Consider the following 17,552-nt stretch of genomic DNA (forward strand, 5'->3'; position numbering starts at 1 on the left):
GGGACAAATAGAGTCAGGGACACTCACACAAGGCAGCAGGAAAGAGGAGCCCTGCCCAGAAGAGGATGCAACAGGCTCTCTGTGTCCAGAGCTTTGCAAATTCAGCCTGTAGTGCTGACAACTGCCCAGCATGGTGAGTTCAGGCGCCATTCTTAGACAAAAGCCAGAAGTGGTGCCAGTAAGACTAAAGGTCACCCAAGTAGAGTGACACATGCCTGTAATTCCAACCCTCATGAGGCCTAGGCAGGAAAATCTCAAGTCAGAAGCCAGCCTGGGCTACAGTGAGAGCCTCTTGCTATGGCTGGCTCTGGTGCAGCCTTTCAAGGAATCCAAGTCCCTCCCCTTATCCTCCAGTCCCTCCCTGGCTCTGGAGTAGTGTTGGGTATCAGGCTGCACAGCTAGCTGCCTCTGTTTGGAGTCCAGCTGCAGCTCTCTCCAGGATGCTCTGTGCATTTCACATCAGTTGCTGCTATCTCCTGCCTGCTACTGGCTCAGTGCCAAGCCAGACAAACACTGCCATGCCACTGGGCTCCCAGGTTTTTGTACAGGTCAAGAGCTGGACCCCTTTGAGAAGTGAATAGGGCAGATTGCATATTTATTACAGGTGAAGACAGCACCTAAGATCACACTCTCACAAGTGGTAGGGCTATAATCCTGTCGCATCTGTTCCAGCATCCCCAGAGAGCAATGGCTGACATCTTGCCTAAGCTCTGCTGGGTCTCCATCCAGATGTGGGTGAAGTCCACAGGACTGGAAGATCTTCCTGTCATTCCTAACACTATATCCATTCTGGGATCAGGCCTAAAGTCTTTGCAGGACAGGCCATTGCAGGCAGGCTAGCCTCAAGAGGATGGTGGTCCACAGGGGCAAGAGCCTGAGAATGCTGTGGCCTGGGCCTCCATTATCAGCACGGGTGATGTCCTGAATCCCTGGGAGAGGGACATTTATGACACTGTTATCTTTTGCATGATAGGGGGCCTGGGCTCTGATACATGATCTCCATATTTGATTAGCTGCCCATAGAGAGTCTGGGCCTCTATAGCCCTGGGATCCCTATTGAGGCTTGGGTACCCCAGCTCAAATACCCTGTACTCCTATAATGACCTCATCCACTTTAGGAAGATACGAGTGCCAATTGCCCTCTTTCTGATGACAAAAATGGAGGTCCAGAGCCGGGAAGAGCTTGGCCTGAGGCCAGGTCTAGGATTCCCATATTCTCCACAGATCTACATGTACCACCCCACCTAACCCCAGTCCCAAGTGCTACTACCCAGCTCTTCTGCCCAGCTCTGCCTTTTTAGGAAAGGAAAAGAGCAGCCCTGGTGGCTGGCAGGCGGGCAGGCAGGCAGGCATGCTAATCCACCAGCTCCCGGCAGCTCTGGTTACCCGTGGTTTGGGGCCCGGGCAGCCCTGGCTGGGAGTGCCAGCTCAGCCAATGGGTGCCGCCGCTGAGCTACTCTGGCAGAGCCATACAAGGCCTGGTTGCCTCCCAGTCCTGATCAGGCAAAGGGCAGCTCCGGTGTGCCAGTACCCACCCCACCCCTGAGTCTGCCAGGCCGGCACGTCCTCCAATTCTACCTAATCCAGTCTGAGAGCAGGCAAACCTTCGGTGCACGTGCGCCCGGCCTAGGTCTCTCTGAGGTCAGGGATGTGGCACCATCAGAGCAGAGACCAGAGTCAGGGAAGAAGCTTAGTTGGTCACAGGGACACCCCTCAATACCTAATGAGGTCAGGGTGATTCTGGCCAAGACCTGGTTCGGACTGCATCATCTCTGACGAGTGTGTCTGCTATCACCCCCTTTGACCTTGTCACCTCTGCTTTTGCAAAGTCTGTGGCGTTCATACCTTGTAGTGTGTTCCCAGCATCTCACTCACCCTAAGACTACAAGTTCCTCTAAGAATTAGGGATGCCCATAAATGCCTACATGTTGTGAGACATGCATCCTTGGGGACCTGTGTGCATCCATTGTCACTGCTGTGAACGATAAGACCTTATCTCAAAAATAAGTTGAACAGTGATAGAGGAAGACATGTGATGTCAGCCTCTGGCCTCCATATGCATGTGTGTGCACATGTGCATACACATATGTGCACACATACAGAGATATACACACATAAACCATGCATACATGTGCATACACATATGTGCACACATACAGAGACATGTATACACATAAACCATGCATACATGTGCATACACATATGTGCACACATACAGAGACATATACATATATAAACCATGCATACATGTGCATACACATATGTGCACATACACACACACACACACACACACACACACACGAACCATGCATAAACTGCTCGAGTGAGCACACACACACACACCGGAGATTATTTGTGGAAAGCACAATATTGACAATCAAGGAAAGTAAGTCACAGAGCAGAGTGGCTCTTTCTTTACCCAATTCCAGTAGCATTCAACCTTTGACCTAGACCTCTGTACCCTCAAGCCTCCCCTGTATTCAGGCCCTAGAGGGAAGCAGTCTGGTCCCATGCAAACCAGTGTGAAGGCAGGATTGAAAGCTGTGACCTAGTTCCTGAGTGTGGTAGGACCCCTGCACCAACATTACCTAGGCATTGGCATGGCCACAACCATCCATTTTAGAGCATCTCTGACCACGGCAAACAATGAGATTTATCACAGAAGGCACATAAGCATCCTTATAAGTCCTACATAGCCAAGCTATGCTCAGGGCCAAAACTGTGGTACTGTGAAGGGCCACTGACAGGTGAGAAAAACATGCTGGCACGGGTGGGGGTGGCAGGCCTGCCTGGCATTGGACTCTGTTTGCTCACCCAAGAAAAGAGGAGATAAATATAGACACAGGATTACTCAGACATAGCCTGGGAAAACCGGCTCCTGAGCCTTGACTTCGGCTCTGTCCCAGCCTCACCCTCAGCTGCCTGCCTACTCTGTGCCAACTGCCGGGCCTGCCCCACCTCCTTCTAGGACTCCCTACCTGGCAACCTGGGGACAGCCCTTCCTATCTGCTCTCTCTGGGTATGGAGCAGAAATTATAGTCTGGAGAGAGTTGAGTCTAGCTGGGAGCAGCAAAGCCCTGTGTGGGGTTAAGCCACAGGCTCAGCTTCCATTCCAGCATAGACTGTTTCCCCTTCTGTGGAGTAGATGACCAGTGCAACCGTCCTTCAGCGTTCCTCGGCCTGCATGTAGGATGCGATGGGAGACCACTCGACCATTAGGGATGAGGCTGGGGTATCCTGAATGAGAAGGTGCTAGCCATAGCAATGTGCATAGGGGCTGTACCCTCAGGCCACAGAGCCAAGACACAGAGAGTGAGGTCCCACCCGCTCCACTTCTCAGCTGTGGGACTTTGGGAAATCTCTTTGACCTCTCTGTGCCTCAGTTTCCTCACATCTAAAGTGAGAAGAGGCTATTAATAATAATGACATATTATTACTACGAAATATAATAAATATTACATAGTAGAATAATAACTTAATAATCACATGGGCCATTAGAGGTTAGATGTTACTACATGCAAAGTACACCTTACTGCAAGGCCCAGCACATGCAAACTGTTACATGCAAACTGTTACATGCTTTATTTAGTCAGGACAGGTGGGGCTCTGAGACCCTCTCCTTCTCTGCTCACTCCATGAACCTGGCCGCATACTACATAGGTCCTATTGTCTAGGCCCTTGCAGTTCCTCCTCTCTATCCTGACTGGCAGCCTCTAGAATCAGGCAGGTAGAGATTTGAACCCAAATTCTACCACAGGCCAGGTAAGCATGGGCATGTAACTTGCCCTCTCTGGGCCTTGGATAGAAGGAACTTTCTCCACTTTTCTATGTTCAGAGACTGATATGAGGATCAAAGCCAGGAAAGGGACATGGAGACAAGAGTCTAGCCCAACTAAACAAATCATTGTTCCATGTGTGACCTTAATGTGACCTGCTTCTCTCATTGCTCTTGCTTCCCCCAGTGACTATAAGCTGAGCCTCAGAGAGGCCATTGCTGGGCACACAATCTCCCACATGCAAGGGCCCTTTGGTGCAGGAGGCATGCATGCACCCTGGTGCACAAGCAAAGATTCCTGTCCACAGGCCGGTGTGATACTGAACGGTAGACTCCCACCCGCCCCCCACCCCCAGCTACCTCCAAGTGAACTCATGAATATCCACACAATGTCCATGTCCGTTGTGTGCCTTTGCACCAGTGCACACACATGGACATACAGGATCACAGCCATACATGGGCACAGAGACACAGGTGCCTGCAGGTGTGTCCCCACACATCTTAGCCAGCACTCACGGGTGTCCTAGCCAGGCCCAGCCCCAAGGTGGCCTTCTTCATGTCAGAGGAATGCAGACATCTGGAGATGCTCTGCCAGCGGACGTGAGTGAGAGGCCGAGGGGAAACCACATAGGCAAGAATCCAGGCAGGAGTGCCAGGGTAAGGCGGGGCTCTCGAGTGCTAGGAATTGTGCAGGAGGTGGGGCACGTGCAGACACTTGCTCTAGTCTTACCTGTCACCCCGTGTCCTTAGGTCTTGGAAGTTCATGGGGGCTCAGAGATCATCAGCCCCTGCTTGAAGCAGATTACAGATTCTCTTCAACTGGGGGTGTCCTGTGGCAAGACCCTAGCTAGCTCCATCTCTGGGTTGCAGTGGCTGGGTCTGAGCAGAAACAGGATATGCTATGTCCTTACCAGGGAACCAAATGAGCTGTGAGCAAGAGATCTGCAGGAGAATTGCCATTAACACAGCATTGAATGTCAAGGGTGACGGTGGTATAGGGGTCACTGTAAGTCTGGTATAGGCTAAGGCCAGAGGCTAGGACTGAGCCAACAGCCTATTTGGTACTAAGACTTTTGTGCCTGCAAATTCCCATAGTGCTCACAAAAGGGAGCACCCTATTCCCCATAAATGGACATATAATTTGAGGGACAGAGAGATGCATGGGTTCATAAAGCTTCAAAGACCCCAGAACAGGCTTGCCTTGGGTACCCCACATTAAGCCATTGTACTGGCAAGCTCTGCTTCTGTGCACAGCTCACACCCTGAGAGGTTTGCAAGTGAGGCCTCAGTCTGGTTGACAGGAGAAAGATGCTGTCCTAAATGCAGGGACCTCAGGCTACAAAGAGAACAGGGGCCTCCAACTTCTATGGCACCACCCTGCCCAGGATGTATCTATGTGTAAGACCATAGTAGAAGGAAGGATGTGAGGAGGGAGAGAAGATAATGAGCAAAGCTAGGGATGTAGCTCAATTGGTAGAGTGCTTGCCTGCCATGCACAAAGCCCTGGGTTCAATTCCTAACACCACACTAATCAGGAATGGTGGGTGGCACATGCCTATAATCCCCATCACCCAGGAAGTGGAAACAGGAGGTTCAGAAGTTCTAGGTTATCTTTGGCTATATAGCAAGTTTGAGACCAGCGTGAGGTATATGTTACCATGTCTACAAATTAATTAATTAACTTGATGCATTAAAAAAAAAAAAGAAGAACAACCTGGGCTGCACCCAGGAAGTGGAAACAGGAGGTTCAGAAGTTCTAGGTTATCTTTGGCTATATAGCAAGTTTGAGACCAGCTTGAGGTATATGTTACCATGTCTACAAATTAATTAATTAACTTGATGCATTAAAAAAAAAAAAAAGAACAACCTGGGTTTGTAAATCTGAGACCAGCCTGGGCTAATGAGATAATACTGAATACACATACACACACACACACACACACACACACACACACACACACACACACACACACACACACCACATACCCCGAAATAAGCTAAGCACTAAAGTGAACAAGGTTACCTCCGTTTCCTCCTACAGAACTTAGTCTGAGAGAAACAGAAACCAAAGAGTTTCAGAATTCATTCCAGGATGTTGGAACAGCCCCAAGTGGAGCTTTGGGGTTCCTAGGTGGTGCGGTCCCCATGAAGACCAGCTCAACTACAGAGTTCCTGATGTAGCACCTTCAAAGATGACCTCCTGCAAAAGCCCCCAGGCCAACTGAGGCCCTGGGGCTCCAGCCAGCTTTAGGGAAGTTTGTCGTGGTGTCAGGAAGCATGGACGGGGGTGAGAGAAGCAGGAGCATATTGGAGAAATATGCCGTCCAGAAAGCCTTCCCTGCAGCCCACCGCCACTCGACCTGTCCCCTGCAATGCTTGCAACCCACACGCTAGACCATCTGGTTCTGCCCTCAAGGATTCAGGGATGGGTAAGGCAAAAACTCTTGTAAAATATAAAGGCAAGTGATGATGTACTCAGGGCTGCAGGGACCCTGGCCCAGACATCGCTGCTCCATCTCCGAACACCTTGCCCCCATCCACTGGAGCCTCAGAACTCCCACTCCAGGTGCCAGAGATGAAAACGTGAGCAGTATGCATCAGCTTGGAGGGTCCCTGGGTCATTCCAGCCCAAAGAAGGATCCATATCCAACTGAAAGAAGGAGCCCAGATTGCCCTGGGTTGCTAACTGCTGTACCAGAACGTGTGTGGTCTAGGCTTCATCTCTGATCTGAGCCTTGATATCCATAGACTGCAGTGTCTACCACTCAGAGTTGATCTGTCATCAGATGACACTTCGTTTAGAAAGACCCAGTCACGACCTAGTACACAAAAGACCTTCTGTGTGGCCATCAGTAATTTGCAAACTTCTCAAGGCCCTGCACCCCTTACCTAATACAGGAACTGAGGCAGGGCAAAATAGCCAGGTCACACCTTTTGCCTGCAAGACATGCCCAGGCCCAGGGAAGGAAAACACCAGCCACGCTGGGGGCAGGGCTAGGGAAGGCCTCATCCCTGCTACCTCCTCCTACATCAGCCTCCATGTGTGTTCCATAGGTCCCAGATCACCTCCATGAGCCACTGAAGGATTCAGTCCATCTGACTATCCCATTAGGCAGGGATGGAGGTCAGGGGGAAGCGGCTTCTAGGTGATTCATACAAGGACTTGCGTTGTCTGCACCATTTAGGGACTAGGTACCACAAGGCCTCCCGGGGGGCTGGGCCTGAGGGGCCCTCACAGGCTCCAGCTCCTGGCGGCGGCCCTGATCCGGGTGCACGTGGCTGCGGTGCAGCCTCCCGGTGATGTCAGGCCCACCGCGCCCCGGCCCCGGCACGTTCGTCCGCTGGCAAGCCGGGAACAAAGCGTCCTCCGCATTCCTGCGAGCTGACTCACGGCCGTCACGTAGCGCGCCGCCGCGCGGCTTTGCCCAAAATTGGTGGCAAGGCAAGGGCGGGCCGAGCACCACAGCTGCCACCTACTCGCAAAGCCATGCTCGCTGGACCGCTCGCGCCCCCAGCACGAGGTTTCCCAACGCGCACATCGGAGGGAAATGCCAGTGTGGGCCCTGTGGCTTGGGATGCGAGGGTGGCAGTAGGTGAGCCTCTGCGGGAGGCCCTGCTTCTTATGCAGCCTCGGTTTCTCCATGTGAACAATGGAGATAAGCCCCTGAACAAGGTTGCAAGGACCTGGCTTTTCTCCCTAAGATAATACAGTCAGAGGAAACTAAGGCTGAGATTGGAGCCCTGGTTGTAAGGTTTCAAGCTTAGCATATGTCCCCTGGAGCATGAAGCGGGCTCCCTCTCTCCTATAGGGGTTGAGGCAGGTTGGAGAAGGCCAAGGCTATTCCACCTGTTCTGGTCCCTGGCTCATAGCTGTCAGCCTCAGGGCGCCCTCCAGAGGCTGTGGGAGAAGTTGCAAGCACAGTACTGGAGGAAGGAACAAACCTTGGTCTCCTGGGTTATGTGGTCTTATGCTGAGCCACAGAGAGAAACTGAGTTAAGCTCGCTTCTCTTTTCAGGCAGAGGGCAGGAGGATGGGGCTTAGGGCAGTCGGGACAGTAAGACCTGGAAAGTGAGGCCATGGGATTTGGAGTTTGGAGCCAGCCTATCGTTCAAAAGATAGAGAGGGACCAGAACCCAGTTGAAAAGGTAGATGTGGTGGCATGAGATTATAATCCCTTCACTACTGCACAGAGATCGGAGGGGGAAACAAAAACAAAAACAAAAACAAAAACTGGGAGATTGACAGGAAGCTTGAGGGCCAACTGGTCTGAGTCCACAAAACAGGAGGAGCAAGCAGACGTTGCTTCAACAAGGATCAAGAAGAGAGCTGACCACAGAAAATTTTACCCTGACTTCCACACACATATACCCAAACTCAAGATAGATAGATAGATAATTCCCATGCCCTGAGACCATCATAGGAGGTAGCCTGGGCTACTCTTCTCAGGCTCTGTGGTCATCCACTTAGAAGGAAGTATCTCACCTCCTCAGAGCTGGACTGGATTGGAACCCCCCTGGCCTGCCTTCCCCCTAGCCATAGACACAGTCCCCTGCCCTCCCTCCTACGGTCTTTTGCTCCAACTTGATTGCACGAAAGCTAAGTTCTGGACTTGATGTTCAAGACCCTGGTAGCCTGCTTTCTCTCCACTAAATGCCATGAGTGATGCACCCCTCTCCCAGGATGCTCCATGTGCCCTCTGCTCAGACTTTGTGGCCCTGTTCAACTGTCTCTCCTAAATAAAGGAAAGTGCCAAGAATCCTCAGATGGAAGCACTGACAGGCCCTCTGAGCCTCTGGCTCCTGATGCACTTTCTTTTGGCCAACACAGACACACTACCCAGCCCCTGGTCACAGGAAAGTACTGATGTCCCCGGGGGTCTCTTTCCCCAAGTCCCAGAGACCACAGGTCGAGCAGAGTGGGCTCTGTTTGTTTACTGCACTGCAGACAGGACCTCAACCTCAGAGCCAGAGACCCTTCCCTGCTGTGTCTGGCTGTGTTGACCCTAGCAGCTGACGGCCTCTATGAACCTCATTCCCAGGACACACCCTGTCCACTTCCTGAGGCTATTTAGAAGATCAAATGAATGAAGACAAGGAGAGTGCTTAGCACGTGGGCACAGCTGCCCACACAGTTGTCATTATCACCAAGTCATTGCTCTGGACCTCCCTTGTGCCCGAGGCCTGGGTTTCAAGGCTGGGCAGTGGCTGATGAACTCAGAAGCAGTCTCAGCCCCTGGTTGACTCAGGCTGAGGATGTCCCAGAAAAAAAGTGGTTGCTTTATGGTCAGCATGAAACCAACAGGCCCTCCCCAGCCCTATCCACCTACGGGGTCTCTTCAGTGCCTCTTATCTGGGGAGATAAAGGCCATTTCCCCTTGGAGAAGACTCTTTTCAGCTGTCTGCCTGGCCTTGACAACAGTTTCTCTGACCCAGACCTGGGGAAGACTGGACAGAGAAGGCAGAGGCCTCTGGAGGATACCAGGCATAGTTTTCAGGTAGATTGATGGGCATGCCCACTTTATCAGTCCTTGGAGGAAGAGTGTCTCTCTCTGTCTCCATTATCTAGTCCACTGTGAGGTAGATCGATTTAAGAAGTGGATGAGTCACCCCACTTGGGAACTTGAAGTATGAGCTGCTGAAGCCAGGGTGGTCAAGGCTGTTTGCTATGCCCTGGCCCTCTATTCTGCGGTGGCTCCTGGGAGGTGGTGGGTGTCCCTCTCACTCATTCAATTCTCCTCAGCTCTGACTAAGGACCAGGGCTTGGATTAGAGTCCTTGGGCTTTCTGTTCCTTGGGTGAAACCATTGGACTGAGGTTGTCCAAAACTCAGAGAACTTGGGGATGGGGAGATGGATCAGTTGGTAAAATGCTTGCTGAGCAAGCACAAGAATCTGAGTTTGAATCTCCAGGACCCATGTAAAAAAAAAAAAAAAAAAGGAAGGGAGGGAGGGAGGGAGGGAGGGAGGGAGGGAGGGAGGCAAGGAAGAAAGCCGAGCATTGTGGTACACTTTCAGAATTCTAACACTGAGGAGACAGAGACAGGGAGAGCCCTGGGACTCATTGGCCAACTAGCCTAGCCCAATCAGCAGGCACCAGATCTCAGTAAAATACTCTGTCTCAAAAACTAAAATAAACAACAAACACCAAGGGTTGGTTTCTGATCCATACAGATGTGTGATAAACAGAGTGACAGAGGGGGAGAAAGAAAGAAAACAGCACACATATTAACGTACTCTCACACATACAACACACACACGAAAGAAGAAAAAAAAGCTTTCATAGTCCCATGACCCATAAAGGTATCATTATATTTCATCATTGTATGCCACCTGGTCCTATACCAGTGTCTCCCAAGTCAGGCAGGATTTGTGAATTCCAGCAATGTAAGACTTTAGTGAACCTGAAAGGAGGCTCTCTGGTCTCATGGACAACCAACCCCTGGTTATGGCAGCTAGGGAGAGAGTGCGCTTGTCCTGTTAGGTTGCGCCCACTAGGCCTGCCTGGGCCTAAGACTCCTTGCCAGACCCAGATGAGCGTGAGGTCATTGGGCCATCCCAGCTCCCTGTCTGATCTCGCTGCCGTGACTCAGCTTTGCCTTACCCAAACCTCCTCCTCCTGGGGGACCCCAACAATGGCCTGGCCTGGTCTGTGCCACACACAGCCTACCATCCTCCACTCAGGACCTCCTCCCTGAGTCACCGCTCAGCTCACCATCCATCACAGTATGTAAACAGCCTCCTCCCTTTCCCCAGCAAGCTCCCAGGATTCCTAAAGGTTTGGGGTCAAGTTGAAGGATGGCAGAGTCTTCTCTTGCTGCCTCCAACCTCAAGATTCAAGGCTGTCATCCTGGACATGCTCTTGGGGACTTTGTGGAACTATCAGAAAAATCTAAATTGAATTTGAGAGTTCCGGTCAAGAGTGCCCACTGAATTGGACTCAAGTCTCACTTCTCTCTTGGCCGGTTAATCACCTTGGACCAGATTCCTCATATGAAAATAAGGCTGACAAAGCTGCATCTGTTATACATATGATGGCACTTGCTGGGATGGTGGCTAAAAATGCAGGCTGTGAGGCAGGAAGACCTAGAACCCATAAGCCACCTTCGCTGTCTGAGTCTTGGGCTTCTCATCTGTTAGACAAGAGTAACAAGAAGGACCTTTTTTTGTGGGACAGGAAAAAATGGAACAACACAAGCAAAGCACTTGGTGCAGCGTCTGGCATGTGGGATGTGCTCAGAAGCAGGAGCTGTGGGGACAGAATGCTGGCCACATGACAAGGCCACGTTGGACGCTCTGGATGAGGTGGAGGGTAGGTGATTGATACAGTGTCTTATGATAAAGGGATCCTGAGAGCAGGGGTTCTGTAGCGCCCTCTACAGGCCAAGTTCTACACTTCCCTCCAGGGGAAGGCTCTCTGTAGATGTCTTTCTGTGCTGCATCCAAACTTATGATTTATGGTCCCCAAGGCACCCACTGAGCCCTCTCTTTGTAGCAGTCAGAGCTGATGCTCAGACAAGACAAGGGGCCTGACTTCAACTTCTACAACTGGAGTCTTAACCTACACCACAGACTCACGTTATCCTGAGCTTAGCCCTTCAGTCTCCCGGACACTCGTTGGGTAACTTACAAATCTCACCTGCCTCAGGAAGGCTCATTCATCCCCAGTAGGCACTGACCAGAGTTGTCCTTGGAACACTGAACCAGAATGTCAAACTGTACAGCCACCAGTCCCCCAAACTGGTATGTGATACTCACAGGAAGCCATCAGATCTGAGAGGCACAAGGGATGGAGACAAAGAAGGTTGAGGCAATCCTTACCATCTCTCATTTCTAGTTCAGTTCTTACTGGCCAAACACATAATCTAGAATTGGGAGAGTAGTTGCTACCATGTACATGGCAAAGGGTGGGAAGATTGGAAGAATTCAAATTCAGCCAGGTTGGATTTGAGCCCTGTACATCCTTGGGGAAGCACCTGGGCCTCCTACCCTAAAAATAGAAAAGTTGACATACCTCAGAGGATTAAACACTGTCATCAGATTTGGTCAGCAATGCACATTGCTATAAGTAACTGACTCTTTCTTGTATAGTCCTCACCCTCACTGTGGATCCATGACCATCCATTTTTATAAAAGGAAACTGGGTCCCAAAGAAAGGGGAAAGCTGTATGAGACAAGATGTGGGCCTTGGATTCAAACCTAGCTCAGCCTAACATTGGGCTGATAGGATTAGAATCCTAAGCCACTAGCCTGTCCCCAGTGAGAAGTAAGAGAAGTCAGAGATGGCTATAACCTGCAAGTATTCAGAGGTGATTTAGATCCCATGTGTTGAAGAGAGCTGAGGGTGCGTTTTAGGGGAGATAACATGTGTGATGAAGCCTGGCTTGGTATCACATGTCTATAATCCCAGCACTTCAAAGGGTGGAAGCAAGAGGATCAGGGGTTCAAGGTCAGCCTTGGCTCTCTACCAAGAGTTTAAGGCTACCCTTGGTTACATGAGACACTCCCTCAGAAACAGAAATAAAGATGAAACACAAAATTATAGTGAGCCTTGAAGAATGGACAGAATAAATCAAGTAGAAATCAGGAAAGGATGTGTGACGTGGCCCTACAGAACACTGAGAGAAAGAAGTCGGTTGTGGTCTGTTGGGAATGGAGCACCCAGACCAGACTGAGGAGACATAGGTCAGGGTCAGACTCACACAGACCCAACGTCAGCACGAGTATTTGTTGAGATTCTTCACCCTGATATCACACTAGTCCCAGGCTCCACCTTCCAACTGAAGCTATCATCATCCAGATACCCCATTCTCAGCACACCTCTTATCTGGTGTGTGATTGAATACTGTGTTGTCACAAACATGAGTGACTGGGCCCAACCAGGGTACAGCTTGCTTTGGAGAGACCAGGTAATGCAGAAGAGCAGAGGAGACATTTGTAGGAATCGGTTCATGGCCTGAGGATGGCCAATAGCTTACATATATGCACATGTGAGCACACACACACACACACACACACACACACACACAGTCAAACACCCCTTCCCACAGGAGAGTATCCACTCCATGGCGTCCATAAACTCTGCATCTTACCTTGAATGACAGCAGAAGCTGGCCACAGGGCCTTCTCACTTTGGGTCTACCTCAGCCTCCCAGCTGCTGTCAGGCGAGATCTTTCTTTGTCAGATGCCTTTGATGGACGTTGCCTCTGACACTCAGTGTGCCCTTTGTCATCTGGCTTGTGAAAAACAAAACAAAAGCAGATTGTCCAAGCCTGGCCTGTGCTACCTCTGAGCAGGTCCAGTGCCAGGCGCTTGTCCATAGATCAGGGGAATGGGAGGAAGGAGAACATGAACCTGACTCACAGGGCTTTGAAGCTGGTACCCAGATCTGCCAAGCCCCAGGGAAGCTGGGTGGGCTGGCTCCCTGATTCATCCCCACACCCTGGACCTGCCCTGGGCAGTGATTTAGCTCCTGCCTGCCCTAGCTTCAGAGCCCAGCTGTGCCCCTCCCGGGTCACTCATGGCTTGGGATTCCCAGAGCCACTGGAAAAGTCATGGCCTTTGGGCAAGGAGGTGGTATCCCAGACACACCCATCTCTTCCCAGGAACGTCAACTAAAACCCCAGTGGGAACCCCAGCTTCACCTGCCTTCTGAGCCACAAGGTGCCCCGATGATACAAGCGTCAGACATTCACTTGGGGCTGACATCAAATTCTAGAATGAAGTACTGTACTTCTGTTGGGCCCGGCCTCCTGGTGGCTCACCCCTTCCCAGAGGGGAAAGGCGGCCTCCTGGTGGGGCTCTGGGTGCGCCTTGGAAAACATGGGTTCTAGGCAACAGGGTGGGTGTGGCTCTGAAAAATACCAACTGCATGTCTTGGCTGGTGGTGATGGTGGGACAGAGGAAGAGATTGGGTTCCAAGCCCTCCAAATGCAGGGGCCTGGGCTTCAGAGACAGCAGAATCAGAATATCCTGCGTTTCTAGGATTGGGGACTGGCAAATACTCTCCTTCTGCAACCTCAGTTTCTTCCTCTGGGTTCATGACCAAAGGAATTTCCATTTCTGGATGTCTGTCTGAATTTCCTTCTTAAAGACTATCTCATGTCTGTCATTGAAGCATTTTAAAGACAATATCAGACAGGAAAGGGGGCTTGACTCTACTCAATAGCATCATCTACACAAAAATGTCAGTTCAGTCTGGCAACCTATCTTGTGTTCAGCTTCATCCCATCTTTTGGTCTATACCATGTACCCAAGCCTAGGCTGGAGCCCAAAATTAGAATTCCAGAGAAAATGGTGTGTCAGTAGTTCATTGTCTGATAGTAACATAAATCTCTTCCTAGCAAACATTTAAACTTTTGTCTCAGCAAAAGTACAACCTTCTATTCAAAGCTCAAGCTCTGACGCTCCTCATGAAGAAGGATAGCTGAATTGGAGAGTAAAATGGGTGAATGTATGGAGATAAGATTGGATAAAGGGCTCAATAGGGATGGATAGAGGGAGGGAGGTAGGGAGGGAGGGAGGGAGGGAGGGAGGGAGGGAGGAGAGATGGATGGATGGATGGATGGATGGATGGATGGATGGATGGATGGATGGATAGAGAGATAGAGGGATGGAGATATGGATGAATGGAGGGATGGAGGCATGGATGGAAGAATGGATGGAAGAACACATGATATAGATTGTTCATCCCTTAGCAGAGAACTATGAAAAGAGAAAGCTCTATCCCTGTCTCTTGCTTGTTGTATGGCCTTGAAAATGCTGCTTCCCTTGGGACCTCATCTGTAGTGAGACTGAGTTGGACCTCTCTCCCAGGTCTGGGGATCCCATGGGAAAAAAAAAGAATGGATTGTCAGGACTAGAGAGATGGCTCAGTGGTTAAGAGCACTGACTGCTCTTCCAGAGGTCCTGAGTTCAAATCCCAGCAACCACACGGTGGCTCACAGCCATCTGTAGTAGGATCCGATGCCCTCTTCTGGTGTGTCTGAAGACACCGACAGTGTACTCACATACATAAAATAAATGAATAAATCTTTGAAAAGAGTGGGTTGCCCATGCCTGTGTAAGGGCTGCAGCCTCAGCTGGTGCTCCCTGCTGTTTTATGTTTGGGAACACAGGGAAGAGGCCTGTCTCCATTCTTGAGTCCCTCATATTGCAAGCCTGCATCAGGCTTGCTGCCTAGTATGAATAGGGAGCTGTCCTCTGAGAACTTCTGGGGAGGGGGAGGGTTCACAAAGAGGACATTAGAGTCACACAGGGTCCAGAGCTGTGTCTAAGTCACACAGGCAAGCTTGTTCATCTTGGCTCTGTCCCTCCCTAACTATCCCTGAACAAGTCACTTTCTGTCAGCCTCGCTCTACTCATTTATCAAACAGGAACCAAGTACAGCTCCCATCCCAAGAGTGCACTGGGACAGTTTGTGAGATTGATGCATGCAAGTCACTTATCAATAGATCTTGGAATACATTAAGTGTTCAATAAGTGCTTGCTCCCCCAGACTCCTAAAAGACCAAATGGGGAAGAAGGACCTTAACACTCAAAGAAAACTCAGAAACGTTCCTAAATGCTGAGCCTCAGTGTTCATTTGCCTATTTCAAAATGTCCACCAAACTCTCACAACCATGGGACCAGCCTTGATGGATATTGCCTGAGGTCCACCAAGAGTTCAGCCATCCCATAGGCCTTGATGACCCTGTTCTGGTGGCTCTTAGCTTACTAACAAACAAGGCACATGAATTGTCCCTTTAAAGGTATAATTTAGGTGGGAGATAGAAATCTTTCCATATGGGCTGAGGTGAAAGGGGGAGAGGACAGGCCAGGGCATCCTCTGAGGAAGTGTGGACCAGGGATACCAGGCCCACAGGCCTCAGGTGGCCTTTGCAGAGACCCAGATGTGGGTGGCCAGTGGCAGGCCTTGCTGGCTCAGGGTGAGTTAGGACTGATGGCAGGAGGCCCAGGCCACCCACCAGAAGCAGGTCCTGAGGCTGGGTGCCCTCAGCCCCAAGAGGAGTGGCTTAAACCACAGCCTCCCAGGCAAGTGACAATGGAAATGTCTTCAGACATCTCTCATTCCCAACCTCCCCGTCAAGGCTGGCTCTAGGACCAAAAACTTTACAACATGTGACCAGTAAGTAGGCTTCCAACCTTGGCCCCCGCCCAGTCCTGTTCCCAGCTGCTCACTCTAAGTCCCCTGCACAGCCTGTACCTGCAAACCAAACACTAGGTCCCTTCTATTCACGGTGCAAACAAACTTTCTAAAGTCTTGTGGGCCTGGATGGCTATAGGAAATGGCTGGTTTTCCAGAGATGAGGAGCCTAGCTAGGAGCTAGACCCACACAGCTGCAATCTGTAGGACCTTCATTTGTAGGGCTCTGAACTATGGGAGGTTGAATTCTGAGTGTCATGGATAGTAGTAGCTGGGAGCATCAACAGGAAGGCAGACTGACAGAAGCCAGGAAGAAAACCTTTCTGCTCCAGGATCTTACCTGAAACACCTGGCCTCTGCTCCCAGCCATCCCTGTCCCTGGAACACTTAGCCCTTGCTCCTAGGAATCCTCTATCTAGTGCAGTATCCCTGGTGGCTGGTCCTTGGTACCTGCTCTCTGTATGGGGATTATAGAGTTTTAAATATATTAGGGAGATAGCCTAGGTACCTCCTGGTGTCTGGCCTTTGTCAGCGGGGTCCTTCTGATAGCTTTCCCAAAGGCAACCAGACCCTGAGATAGACTCATGGGCGTAGGAGATAGGTAAATCCTGATCCTAGTCTTGGAAAACATGCTTATCATGACCTGGGCTGGTCGCTCTTCTCTGGACCAGTTATCTCACCTGTGGATTGGGGCTGATAACTGGCAGGGATTTCTTCTGGGCAATTCCTAGCTAGCTTCTCACCATTCAACCTGTCTCTGTCTCCAGCCTTCACACTCCCAAGGTCTCTCTCCTCCACACAGGCAAGCACCAAGATGGTAGGAGGGGAAAAAGTCATTTGTTCCCTCAAATTCTTCGCCATGACATCAGTGTGCCTCACCTCCTTCCCTGTAGCTGATACAGACCCAGGCAGTTTGCAGGGCACAGTCTAGCAAGAGGATTCCGAAAAATGGGTGACTGGGGCAGTTGCTGAGGACTAGAACAGCAAAGTCAGCACAATCAAGCAAGGACATGCAGACAAGTCACTTGGGAGAAACAGGGATAGTGTGCCCAGGCCAATGACAGTGGACAGGAGCAGCCGCCAGATCTACCAGGACGAACAAAGGTGATTGTCAGGGCCTAGGCCAAGAGATTCAAGGGCCTAGGAGGCTATTTTTAACTCAGCTTAATTTCTCTACCTGGAAAACAGCTCTTGTCAGTGGGGTAGCTCTGTTCCCGGAAAGGCTCCATCCCCTAAGACAGGCTGGACTCGCTCAGATTCCTAGGCGGGCCTCTCTATTACATAGAGCCTAGCCTGTCCAGCTGGAGCCTGAGCCAGGGAAGGAGAGAAACCAGAGCCAGCAAGACAGCTTCCTGTGCTGACCCTGTGAGGCTGCAGTGGCCCCTGCCCTGCCAGCACCCTCTCTCACACCCAGAAGGATCCTGTCTCCTGCTCCATTTAATTCTTCTATTATGCTTCCAGACCCGGAGCCTCTGGTTTCCTATTGTCCTGGGCAGGCATTTTGCATTTGTATGAAGATTAGACAGGTTAGAACCCTGCCTCTGGCTCCTCCTGGTCTTCCTCTTTTACTTTCTCAAATCCCAGCTCTGTCTTGTGCCCTGCTTCCTGGTCCTCCCAGCTCACCTCCTGGTACTTG

The 17,552-nt window shown here is 50.8% G+C and overlaps 1 long non-coding RNA gene across 3 annotated transcripts in view; it reads right to left on the reverse strand.

The window, feature by feature from the left end:
- Positions 1 to 12,476: 12,476 nt before the first annotated feature.
- The window catches only part of Gm36134, a 107,967-nt gene continuing 102,891 nt past the window's right edge, over positions 12,477 to 17,552 (reverse strand). For 2 of the 3 annotated variants that reach the window (XR_868084.1, XR_868082.1), the window contains exon 4: positions 12,477 to 13,007. This is a non-coding gene — a long non-coding RNA (predicted gene, 36134). The remainder of the gene's footprint in view (positions 13,008 to 17,552) is intronic. The other variant, XR_868083.1, reaches the window with a different exon arrangement.

The sequence above is a fragment of the Mus musculus genome, chromosome 4 (assembly GCF_000001635.26).
Source record: "Mus musculus strain C57BL/6J chromosome 4, GRCm38.p6 C57BL/6J".
NCBI lineage: Eukaryota > Metazoa > Chordata > Mammalia > Rodentia > Muridae > Mus > Mus musculus.